Source organism: Poecilia reticulata, chromosome 13 (assembly GCF_904066995.2).
Source record: "Poecilia reticulata chromosome 13, P_reticulata-male-v2, whole genome shotgun sequence".
Lineage (NCBI taxonomy): Eukaryota > Metazoa > Chordata > Actinopteri > Cyprinodontiformes > Poeciliidae > Poecilia > Poecilia reticulata.
Genome location: NC_088842.1, coordinates 7,410,470 through 7,423,281, shown reverse-complemented (window position 1 = coordinate 7,423,281; position 12,812 = coordinate 7,410,470). Strand labels below are relative to the sequence as shown.

At 38.9% G+C, this 12,812-nt stretch overlaps 1 protein-coding gene across 8 annotated transcripts in view; it reads right to left on the bottom strand.

The window, feature by feature from the left end:
* Nucleotides 1–12,812, bottom strand: part of lrfn1 (leucine rich repeat and fibronectin type III domain containing 1) — a 191,353-nt gene that overhangs the window by 76,620 nt on the left and 101,921 nt on the right. For 4 of the 8 annotated variants that reach the window (XM_081614929.1, XM_008424959.3, XM_017308302.2 and 1 more), the window contains one exon: nt 5,657–5,707. The exons of 1 other annotated variant lie outside the window; for it this stretch is intronic. The gene's annotated coding sequence lies outside the window, so the exon portion shown is untranslated. Of the gene's footprint in view, nt 1–2,664; nt 2,767–3,545; nt 5,553–5,656; nt 5,708–12,812 lie in introns of all 8 variants that reach the window. 3 more of the 8 variants (XM_081614926.1, XM_081614927.1, XM_081614928.1) reach the window with 3 other exon arrangements.

The following is a 12,812-nucleotide window of genomic DNA, read 5'->3' as shown; positions in this document are numbered from 1 at the left end:
GCAAAGAAGTTAAAAAGCAAACCCTATTTGTAACACGACTATTGATGCAGCACTGGTCAGTTTTGCTGTTTTTGTTTTTTGTTTAATGTCGTCACAATTCGTAAGAGTCATGCTTCTGGAACAACAGCAGTTGGTTTTTTTGGTCATATTTTGTATTGCTGCTATTTTACAGCTGATTATGAAATATTAAAACAATATTGCATAAAATACCTAAAATTAACTTCTGCGTTGCTGCTTATAATCAGTCATTTATACAGTACTTTGCTCGGAGCTGCTTCATTATATTAATAAATATGTTAATTTATCGTATTTTACACAGACAACACCGGATACTTTCATAACCTCGGGTAATTCTCATGAAGCCTTTGTTAAATTTTGGAGAATAAGAAGTTAAGTAGGCATTTTAGTGTCCTAAAGCAGCCACACTAATTCAATTCAAAATATTTCGTATTCTTTTTTTTGCTGTAACCTTCGATTTTTTATTCATATTTCTCTTTAACTCAAAAACCACTTTGCTTGAAAAGTTGGATACAAGCAGAAATGATAAAGCTATTTAAGCGGCTGATCGCTGTGATGCTGGACATGTTCCTGTCATTTTCGCCATGAAGTTCATGTTTGAGAAAACATGGTTTTATTCAGTTAAGTATAAATAAGTTATTAAATGGGAGTTAAATATGCAATTCTTAAGAGTCGTCAAGGAGAAAAGTATGTTCAGCTGTTTTGCAGTTTATTAGAAGGCTAATTTTTTCCATCCATCTGGAGTTGCCCTCATTTTTAAAAGGAACCCTATTTTTGTTTCTATTTTTAGACTAGTCAGAGAAAGGCAGAACTTATTCAATATTCATAACAGGCTAAATTTTCAGGGATTTTCTCCAACTGAGAATATATAATTACTAAAGGTTTCCTATTATTTCTCAAATTAAAGAAAAGAAAGAGGGAAAAAAAGGAATAAAACAACAAATTAAACTACCAATGATTACTTATGGGGGTGAATTAGTTGCTTATATTTTGAAACAACTGTAGTCAGTAAATTGATAAAAACGCAGGGTACAGCTTTCATCTAAAGAATCATAATTAACATGTAATTACACAGTAAACATTACAAGCAATGCCATTCAGCTGCCATTAGTCTAAGTGGGTATCTGCTACTGCAAGCTATTGTCTTAAAGTCTACTAATTACCTACTCAGCATTTACCAGTGAAGCACTGCTGCATGTTTACATGCTAAATATGGAGCTATTAAAGATATTTCATTAAGTCAGTGCGGCCAGTAGGGACTAAAATGGATTTAATCAGTACTTTTTAAATGTAAACAAGAAGGAAACCAGAGCTGGACTGTTCCAACTCCTAAAAACCGTGACGACAGCTGTTTTCACACGAGGAATCTAAAATCTAGAGTGTTATTTTTGTGTGTGTGTGTGTTTGTTTTATCTTGTTTGGTTTTTTATTGGAGCTGCCCATTAGACGAGCTCTTCAGTGCAAGAGATTTTGTGGCGCAGATGTGCTCTGAAAGCTAGCTACGTAAATGAGGTGTTGTATGGTAATGGATCTCTTGAGTGCACAGGAGACGGGCCGTGATGCAAAAAGCATGAAAATCACTGTTTATTTCTTTACAACAAGCCGTCAAGAGTGTGGGACGAGGCTGACTGATTACTGTGTTTGTGTTGACGAGCGCGCAGACTTGAGGCGTGCCTACGGCAGCCAAAAAATAAATAAATGGGAGAGAAACACAACAGGACACTAACTAAAAAAAAAAAAAAACAATCCCTGAGAATAATATTTTCCATTTTCAGGAAGTTGAACCTTTGCAGATAGAAGAAGCAGCAACCGACTGGCTTACAAATGATGAATTCCCACCATTTTCAAACTATGAACATGTTTAAAAAGTATACTATAAATATATTTGCTTTGATGTCATTTATGTTTCATTTGATCAAAAAAAAAAAAAGATAGAAATTCAGGAAAGATGCCATGATGGATAAATGCTGATAATCTTGTCATTTACCTTTATCCCTCTCTAAAGACTTTCTCTTTGATACGTTCTGATCTCACAGAAGATATTTACAATGGACATTTTTCACAATCAGAAGCTTTCATGCCATCACTGCTCCACAGAGCCGCTGCGGTGTGCGCTGATCCGATCCTCTATTTAACTTGCAGATGCAAAATTCAGACTAGACAGTAGAAGGTCAGGAGCACAACCGAGTCCATTAGCACAAACGGGAACATCCCAAGCAAATGAACTGAAGGTGAACTCCGCTACATTAATTAGTTGTGGTGTTGAGATGCTTCTCTGTGCGGTCGCAGCTTTTAAGGAAACCTGATAAAAGTATTTTAATCAAGATCTCATGATGTAGCAGGATGTCAAAGGTGCCAAACTGCTGCTGGACACAGTTCATTACTGAGAGAGAGAAACACTGACGAGTAAAATAAAAAAAGAAAGAAGGGGCGGGTGAAAACAAAGATTTCATGACCGCTGCCCGGCTTGTGTTTGATTCAACGCCACATGCTGAAATCTTTTGCATGGAAGATAATTCAAAGAACTCCACTGATGTCATGAAAGTGCTACGTCTTCTTTCGTGCATTTCCAGGCGCGTTCAGTAGCTAATTCCATGGTTGTGCCTTTAAGGGCTTTTTGTCGCTGCCTATAATACGGATTATTACCTTTCTATTTGCCTTTGTAGCTGCTCTGAGCTGCTGGTCTGTGCACTGCTGAAGTAACAGGCGCTCCTCTTTTGCAAGACGAGCATCCTGCAGGACTGCCGGCTAAAAGCAACGAAAAAAAAAAAAAATCAATCTCCTCTCAGAGAGCTGCGTCATGTAAAGCCCAGCAACCTGACGACGGTCAGGGTAAAAAAACAAAACAATGCAGAATGTGTTATTCCTGAGCTCTTTGAACACTTTTCTGGATTTGCATTTTCAAAGAACAGCAATGCGCTGGCTAGTCTGCACCAATGCATCCCTAACACACACACAGACACACACACGCACACACACACCAAAGTGCTATGGGCTGTGTACTCCAACTCCTATCACACTCAGCAGTAACGTTGTCAGTAATGTGAGGAGTCTATCTCTTGGATTGGACTGTACAGGCCAATCTTTGATCCCAACATGCATCAGTGAGCCTTAGCTACTCAAGACCCTGTTGCTGTTTCATCACTCTTCCTTCCTTGGGTCTGTTTCTTTTTTTTTAAAATACTGACCTGCTGCAGCCTGGCAACAGCCAAGTTAGCCTCTGTCAAATTCGAGGATATCCTAAAACCTGCCTGCTCATCCTGATCCTAACGCATCGACTTTGAGGATAAAAGTTAACTTTCTGACAAATATACCGCTAAAGTTTACGGTCCAATGATGTGCAGTCAGCGGAGGCAGGTGACGAAGCGTCTCGCCTGTGATCCTAAAATCGGCTAAAACTTTCTGTCATCTGGTCCCTACAGTACAGTTTTTACACCGACTGGAAATTTTAAATTACCAAGTGACCCAGAATGCTGTTTTTCTTTCCCCCGCCCCCAGAGGAAACTGGAGTACCAGAAGAAACTTACAGGCACAAACTTGTCGATAAGAGCAGCTGTCTGCCTTACAGGCAGTATTCACCACGGCAGCTCCTTGCTCCAGTACACACTTCATTTACACAGCAATCGTGTTACAGGGCGGCCATGCTGTACGGACGAACAACAGCGATAGCATTACGTTTAGTAGACAAAACGTGTCTGAATGTGTTCTCATGCATTTGTGTGATGCAAACTTTATCGAGCGAGCTGTTCTTGCTTTTTGTCACGTTGTTTGCTAAAGCTAACTTAGGTCATTTTTAAGCTAGCACCGTGTGCAACACGAGTTTACTCTGTGGTTGGCAGAGTGGTCGCTGGGGACCCAAATGCTCGCAGGAAACAGGCAATGTCATTTTGAGTTGAGTTTAGGCAACTAAAACGTTAATTATAACACAGAGGAAACAGGAAGTACTCTTGAGAAGCATCGAGACGGTGAAAACCGATGAACAATTGCACTGATGCAGCTGGGATAAAACAGCAGAAGAGGGAGAAACAAAGGGAGCAAAATCTAAACAAAACGAGTTAGAATCAAGAAAATGAAAAAAGCTAAGCCACTGAGACAGGTAGTATAATAATGATGAAACATCAGAATCTACTAAAATACAAATTCAACCCAAAATGGCACAGAACTCAAGACCACAACAGAACCAATGCTCTTCATATCATGGCTAACTCTTTCTTTCTTGTAATAAGTAATTGTTGTTTTCCTTCTTCCTATTCCACTTTATTCTGCAGGAATTAACTATTCAGAAGTTATTTTTTTATTAAACAACAGGTAAAAAAAAAGCACTTCTGTCAGGAAGAATAGGTCTTTCAGATGATTAGCATAAAGTGAAACACAAATTATTAGCATGGCAACGCAAAAACCTTTGGCTTCACAAGTCTGCGAAAGGTGACAAATTAAGCCCACTGCTGGTTTTTCATGACATTTTGATGAGACTGTGAGCGTAGGTCTGCAAAAGTAACTAAGTCAAACATTCTTTTGCTACCATTACAGGCGGGACCGTTTGCCAAGCCACATGAGAGAGAATTGGTTTAATCACAAACTATATTTAAATAAAAGAGAAAGGGGAAAACAGTAAGGGGAAAAAAAATCTCCAAAGTGATGTCACGCCGAGAAGACTTATTTTCCCCTCGCAGAAATACATTTTTGAAAAACTTGTCATTAAGAATACCCAGCTGTTCCATTTTCTAAGAGGTGATAAAGTGCTCATGCAAGACTTTTAACAAAAGGAGCACACGCGAGGCTGCCGGTTCACGCTGAGTTTCTGTCATTTGAGAGTTCAGCAGTCTGTCGAAGCAGCTATTATTAATCTGCAAACAAAACACGAGGACAACTCGCTCGTCTTTGCAAATACATCTGGCGCATCGCAAGCGAGCCTCAGAAACCGTTCCTTCAATGAATTTTAATAATTGCTTACTGTACACGGAAAATTCCTTTACTGATCCGCGACCTTTAACCGCGCATCTTCCCGACGCACCGCAAACGACAACTTTATCGAGGCATCTCACTGTATGCGTGCCCGCTCCGTGCTCGTGTTCACACGCAGCCCTGGGTGTTTTCTGCTCTCCGTCACAGGGTCTGTTTTCCATATTGAGATAAGGAATTAAATCTGCAGGAGCAGAGGACTGCTGGGGCTGCTGCAGGGCGGCGAGGCAGCCGCTCTGATAATGGAGCCGACTCCCATTGAGCGGGCCGCGAGGCAGCCAGTCGTGGCGCCGGGCCAGCCCAGACTCCGTGAGAGGAAGGCTGACGGAGTCGCCTCGTGCAGGCCCCTTTCTCTTCCTGTCCCAGAGGTTAGAGCGATAAGCGCTTTATTTCCCCTCCGCAGCTCCGTTTGAGTTTTGGAAACGTGGGGGCCGAGGAACTAAAAATGGCGGGAACCGGAGGCTTAGCTAGCTCCAGTGATAAATGGGGTATTCAAACCCCGACGGCGATCGATCGTGTCGAAGGATGACAGCGGGCTTTCAGCCAACTTGGGGGGTTGAAGTCCTTCTGTTCTGCATAATGGCAAAAAAAAAAAAAATTGCATCCCATTTCATGTTTGGAGTCTGAATTTCTGGTTATGTAATAGGTAAAATGTAATTCACGTTAGGGAACTCACCCGAACACTGGGCGGTGGTGGGTGCCGCTACCAGGTTCTCTTCAGAGCAGTCTGCAGAGAGAAACAACAGGTCAGAGTTCATGTGAACGCACATGACACTCAGGGCTGCTGCAGTGGGTTTAGAGCAAAAGGTTCTGTTCAGGACAAAGTTATTATAGTTCACTAAAATGAAAACAGAAGTTGAGAACACACTTCCATTTGTTGAACTAAATAAAATTGGCAAATATGTTGTTGTTTTTAACATATTTGTTAAAGCTGTCACCATTTCATGACAGGACATTATGAGACGATCTCCTACACCTCCTCCCAGAGCTGCTACTGCTGTCTGAAGAGATGCACCACTCCAGACCAAAAGCAACCAATCAGAGCAAGGAGGAGGGCCTTAGCGCTGTCCATCAACCTCATGAACTGCTGCTCAATGTGCTAATGGCGGAGAAACAACTTACCGTTACAGGAAAACTGTTTGTCTATCGTCATCTCTGGCCACGCTAACTAGCCTGAGCATTCCTCTGCTAGCTGCAGCCTGCAGAGGAATGCTGTCAATAGACCCGCCTCCTGGCTCTGATTGGTTGTTTCTAGACAGCTCTGGGAGAAGGCAGAAGAACTTAAGTTTTTTTCACAGATCATCTGTCTCATAAGATATTGCGGGACATAATGACTGTTTCAACAAATATGTAATAAAAAAGTTCCATACTGCAGCTTTATTGGGGAAAAACTATAACTAACTGGAACTAGTTTTTAAAACGGACTAAAATATACTGAAATTATAGACATACCATTCTTCATTTTCATGTTTATGAGTCTATATTTTAGCCTGTCAACAAAATTTGACTACATTTTTTGAAAATGGTATCTTCTGTTGAGTATTCATTGCCCAATTGATGTAAACATAATCACAATACTTGTATTGTGAATTCTGCACCTAAAAATTGACCATAGTATGAAAAAACTAAAGGTAATACAAGTAATAAAAACTAAACTAAAAACCCTGGTTCAAAAGTGAAACTTTGACAATAATGTAACTCGTCGTCTCCAAGGAGCTGGAATGATTATTTCTCCCCAGATCAATTAAAGTTTCCAGGAAGAAATAGTGTTTTTCCTTCTTCCATAAAAAGGGTATTTTCCAGGTTTCTATACTTTAATAATATTTTGATTAACTAGCATAATCAACCTGAATGCTATCGTTAGCTTGGGGCTAGTTTCTTCCCTAAGACTTAAAGTCTTCTGTCACAGGAAACAGATGCAGTGAAATGATACAATGAATAATGATGCAAACTATTATGAGTTTTGCATGCTTTCTCTGTGATGTTTAGTGCAAAGAGGCAGTTATGTTATTAGCTTGTTACAGAAAAAAACTCCGTAAAATTACAGACAATAATTTAAATTTATATTATACAGGCTAAGTAGGATGCATTTCAAGTGACTACAGTCGTAACATCTGTTTCTGTAGAATTCTTCACAAGAGAGCAAAAGCTTTGAATCAGTCTCACTTTTCTTCCCTTTATTCACTTTCTAAAATAGTTGATCAGATCATTAATAAAGTGAATAATAACAACTGCTCTCATTCTGTCAGCCTGTCAATGCTGCAAGCCAACCCTTCAATCATCCAATGAGCAGCGACGGTATAAAACACAGCACACAAACCACTGAGTGTAAAGGTTTATATATAGGTTCAGGCGATAAAATGAGTGTCATAAAACAGAGCTACTCTCTTTGCTGCAGAGGAACACATGCATTTATAGCTCAGGAAGTACATAACCTGCTCTACATTTAGTGGCACACTTGGTAAAGATGACTAAAAGGCCTTGAAATTATATGAGCCTTTATATCAGTAGACATTGTGACACTGAAAGATTGAGAAAAATTCTAACTTTTTATTTGCGTACGTTTACTTAGGGAGGACCCTAAGTAAACGTAAACGTAAACCCTAAGTAAACGCAGACCCTTGCAACCTGCAGGGGTCTGCAACCTGCAGGGGTCTGCAACCTGCGGCTCCAGAGCCACAAGTGGTTCTTTGGACCTTCCAAAATGGCTGCTAGTAATTTGATTAAAATTACATAGATAGAACCAATGCAGATTTCAGCAATTTGTAATCTACTACAGCGGTGGGAGACTAGCTAGTAGGTCGGCCTTTTTTTTTCTCATTTTTTTTTAACAGAACTGAAACAAACCAAATTCTGCAGCACATCTAAATGTTACGATTGTCAAAGTCAAGCTAGCATAACTGACCTACATCCCCCTCCCACTCAGTTTTTTTTTAATTACAACTTTTTTCTGACCTTGTTATCTAGCTGTAGTGTTGACAGTAAGTAGCACAGCACTGCGTCCCTTTTGCTTTTACATATCATATCGTGCATACATTTAAGATTTAGCGCATTAAGTTGACAACTTGACAGTAAAACCAATTGTAGTCATCGCAGTTTTTTGCCCTCTAGCATGGAGCTGGGGGGGGGGGGGGGGTGGCAAGATCTTCTGTGTCTATATGTAATTTATTGGTATTATCTTAAAGAATTAAATGACCAAGAAAGAAATTAGCAACAGTTTGGCACACCCAATTTCACCCAATCAGTTTTTGGCACAACACCTGGTTTGTTCCTGCTGTCAGCACCTGCACCAGACCCGGTGGTAGTTCTTGTGAGGCTAGTGAAAAATGTGTTTGTAGGAACAGGAATGTTTAGTTTTTTTTTTCTTCAGTTATATTATGAAACAGGAAATTTAAAGGAAAATTTTAGTATGGGGAGGACAACGGGAAAGGGGGAAAATACAGTAGTTCCCCGAATATACAAGAAGACCTGACACGTATGGTGTAGATATTTATCCCAAAAAATTTAAGTTGACTTTTTACAACAGGTTAACATGTAACATTTGCAACCCTAAAGAGTTTTATCCAGCTGTACTGAGGTCAAAGGTTGGATGGTAAAGTTTGCAGGCCCCTGGATTAGGCTAAAAAAATAACAGTTGTTAACTACATATAGAGTCATAGTTGATCTTGTCTGTGATTCATAATGCTATCTGTTAAATTTACTAAGATGATACTTTCAATGATTTCCTCCCTCTTTGTCCCCAGACGGCTGTAAACAGAAATTGAATAACTAAAATATTTTGGACCTTAAGTTAAGAGAAAGGCTCTTTTAAAGTGACTGAATTATTACTTTGACAAATGTAACTAGAACTCTCCTGCCACAAGACTCCATCCAAAATACACTTTAAAATAAAAATTACTAACTCTGTGTCACGGTCTATTCTGAGGTTGGTGTCTGGTTATTTATTTCTACCCTAGTAGATGCAGTGGAAATGCAGGGGAGTAATAATGGCCCGAGAAAACTAGCCTGGCTCCTGGAAAAAAGGCTCCTGTGGTGGAAAATAAGCTTTAAATAGAGGTAAGACCAAATGTTACAGAAATGTCTCCATGCGCCACAGGAAGCCAAGGTCTGTGGTCTCTGTGAAGAAAAGATTTCTCATTCCAGGGCTGCTGTGAGTAGCATCAATATGATTTGTCAACATCAAGATTTTCAGTTGACATCATTTTTTTGTATCAATATTTCAACAAAAAACTGTGGCGATCCCACATAAGTCAGAAAAACACAATTTTGCAAGTGCTGTTTCTATTAAATAAGAAACTCAACGAAAATCACACTTGAATAAACTTGTTCATGCGATAATCATTAAAAAACATGCCGGCACAATCATCATCCTGCTACTTCCTGTTGTCTTCTTAGTCATTTCCGCCTGTAGTAACATCTGGTCGATGATCACGTGACTTGTGTGATGCGGGGAAAAAAAGCTTTTTTTTTTTTTTTTCTTTCTTTCAATTTTACGAATCACCTCTAAGGCTGAATCGAAGAACGTGAGTTTTTTCAAAATTGTCGCGTCTCCATTAAATTAATTTATTTTATGGTTAATGAAAACATGGTTGGTGATGTATGATGTCATGCAGAGGCCATTTTTATTTACCTACTCCTCAAAATGAGAAAGATAAAACATGCCTTTCAAGAAAGGTAAGTATGACTTGATCTACATAAAAAATGACTGCAGTAGAAATGTACGTAACCTGTCAGATGACAAATGTAAAAAAAAAAAAAAAATGAACTGAAACTGCGACAAATCATTTTTTTAGGCATTACTAGAGAGCTGTTAGAATCAGAGTTCAGATAACTACTGGCCAGACAGATAATTTTCTGTAAAAAAGGAAAAAGTGAATAATAATGTGGCACATCACTTCTTGGTCCGTTGCCTGGCCTTTCCAACCGCTAACAGCATGTTGAGAAAAGCAGTGGTAGGAAGAAGAAAGTGCCAGTTTTCTCAGTCAATCACAGAAATAGAACTTCACACCTGGGATGCTGTGAAGATACACCAACGCAGGTGTAGAAGCACAACCCTCCGCTTTCCTGCCAGGCAGCCTTTCCTTTCAGTATTTCATCTTAATAAACTACGCTGCTATTTGTCATGTGTGCTGTGACAGACCCCTTCCACCCCCTTCAACCTCCGCGTCAGAACAGTCCAAGCGTGATGACGGAGAAAGCCGCCTGTCTTGCGGCGGAGACTGAATGAATTTGTTTTACGTTGGTTTTTTGCTCCGCATGCGGGCGAGCGAGCGGAGAGAGTCAGCCATTCGGGATCATTTCTGCTCCACCCCTCTGATCCGACATGATAAGTGACAGAGGTGCGCGACGAGACAAATGATCTTCTCCGCTCCAACTTGACACAGCATATTCATTTGTTGACTTTGTTGTTGTTTTGCACAGTAGAAACTCCGCTTACGGTGATAAAAGAGAAGAAGATTTTCCACAACAATATTTCGTGGATCTTTGACTTCAAACGGAGGGCAGATGAGAGATTATTTTTTCCTCCTCCAGCGAAACAAACACCAGTTTTGTCTGATAATACCAGCTAATTAAGAACAGGCTAGCTGGATCTGGAGGATATTGTTAAAGAGTGTTAAATATGCATGTGTAGGCCAGCGTTAATTGCATAGGCTGCTGTTTTCATTAAGCAGAAAACATAGGATCCGTAAACATACAGGCACAACTGAAGTCGCCGTTCAATTCAGACTGCAGCAACAATAAGTAGTTGTTGTGGTTTAAATAGCAATTAAACTTTGAAATGACTGACGACAAGCTTTTAGTGCGATCAATTAAATGCACTTGGAAAGTTTAACAAACAAGCTAGTGGAGGTCAAATTGGACAAGAGCTGAGTAAGCATTATTGCGATGCATGGTGATGTGGAGTTTGATTATGTTGTTCCTCTGCTCTCGCTTTTGTAATAACTGTAAACAGAATGTCCTTTACACTGTAAAAACACTAATTTGGAAGTATTTTTTGGTCCAGTTTACACTGTGAATGTCTTAGTACACTAAAAATAAGACATACTAACTTACAAGTAACTTTTCAGCATGACATAGAAGCTTGTCTTAGGTCAATCATTCCTTAAAATTGATGAAAACGTACTAGTCTTCAGGTAAAATAATCTGCCAGTGGAGCAATTTCCTCAATTTTAAGAAATTATTGATTTAAAAGATTCTCATATTCTTTGGTAAAAAGTTACTTATATGTTAGTTTTGTCTTATTTCAGGTGCAGAAATGCCGCAGACAGAGCTCTGATGAGAATTAAATTGGGATCAATTTTAGCTTCTCTTCAATTGCTCCCTGTTTAATCTAGAGTAGTTTCTTTTTTTACTGCATGTTCTTTACTCTCAGGCTGCAGATTTATTACCCGTTTTTTGAGATTCGAAGAATAGAATCGATTCGAAAGCTCACAGTTTTTGCCTGTGATGCAGATACACTATATTTTTAATCTGTCATTTTTTTTGAGGAAAATTAAAGTTAGAGTGGCAGGCTAGTATTCATATTAACACTATTTATTTGTCGGTCGCTCCGGATAAAGGCGAAAACTAAACCAGGTTCCACTGGAGGTTAAAAGAGAGTAGTTGCTTTCCACTGTCACCACATGCTTTATCAGCGACTCACTGTTCCCTTCAATAGATACACTAGTGTTTGAAGAATCAACTGAATACTTGAATTTATTTGATTAAATCTGAATCAAACTCTGTATACCTGATATAAATTAGACACGCCTGTCTTGTAAAGAACCTTGAGATATTTATTGAGAATAGATTTAACACTGCATTGAAAAACAATGAAAAAAGACGTTGTAAATCAACCTCTTTGAGAAGCCGCCTTTACACTCCGAAGAGCTAATCCTGACCTTCATTAAATTAAATCCATCCAGAAAAACAAAAGGTACAAGAACCTTTGAAAAACATACATTATTTTTTACAAATACACATCATAATGCAAATGTTTACATTATACTGAACAGAATATATTCAGTAACATACATTTTTTAATTGAGGAACTTATTCTTACTGAACAAAAACATGAAGTGAAAAAACATCTAGACTAGTTTACTGCAGACATTCTAGGCATATATCTAAAAAAAGGGCTAAAATTAACATTCTTTGTTCTTTGTACATTTAAAATCATTGCACAGATTTTTAATATTGGTCACCTGCAGCTTCAGAGCCACAGGCAGCAGACCGCTGGTATGAGGGAGGCTGAAATCTGCGTCTTGTTTGTTTAAAATCCATAAACAGGTACTGGAGGGTTTTTGCAGGCCATAACAGTTTCATCTCACTCCGATGTTCCAATGTGGTCTTGATTAAATAACATCTATTTCTGGTATTACTCAATTGTAAGATGGCACTTCTTTCTGTTCTGCATGAAAGTCTCTTTTCAGACCAGTACCCTGGTAATCTGTGCAGCGAAAACGGCATCAGAAAACATTTCTGATGGGGTCTCATGGCATCAATTGTGGTTCCTAAGAAACTCATATTTCACTCAACCTAACCCAAGTGAAAATATTAGCTTTGATTGAAACCATTTTGTAAAATAATACCACATATTCAGCATGTATATGACATTTGAAGGAGCAGATAAAAAAGAAAGAAAATAGTTTTTCTGAGATTTTGTGCAGTTTCTTTTGAACACAACTTGATTTTCTCATCATATTAGTAGACATAATGAAAAGTCGCTTCAGCTGGAACATTTCTTGTGCGGTTCAATGAAAAATTATTACTCAGCTTTGAACTTTTTGACATTTTGTCATGCAACCCATAGACTTCAAAATATTTTATTGGCATTTTAGACAAAACGCAAA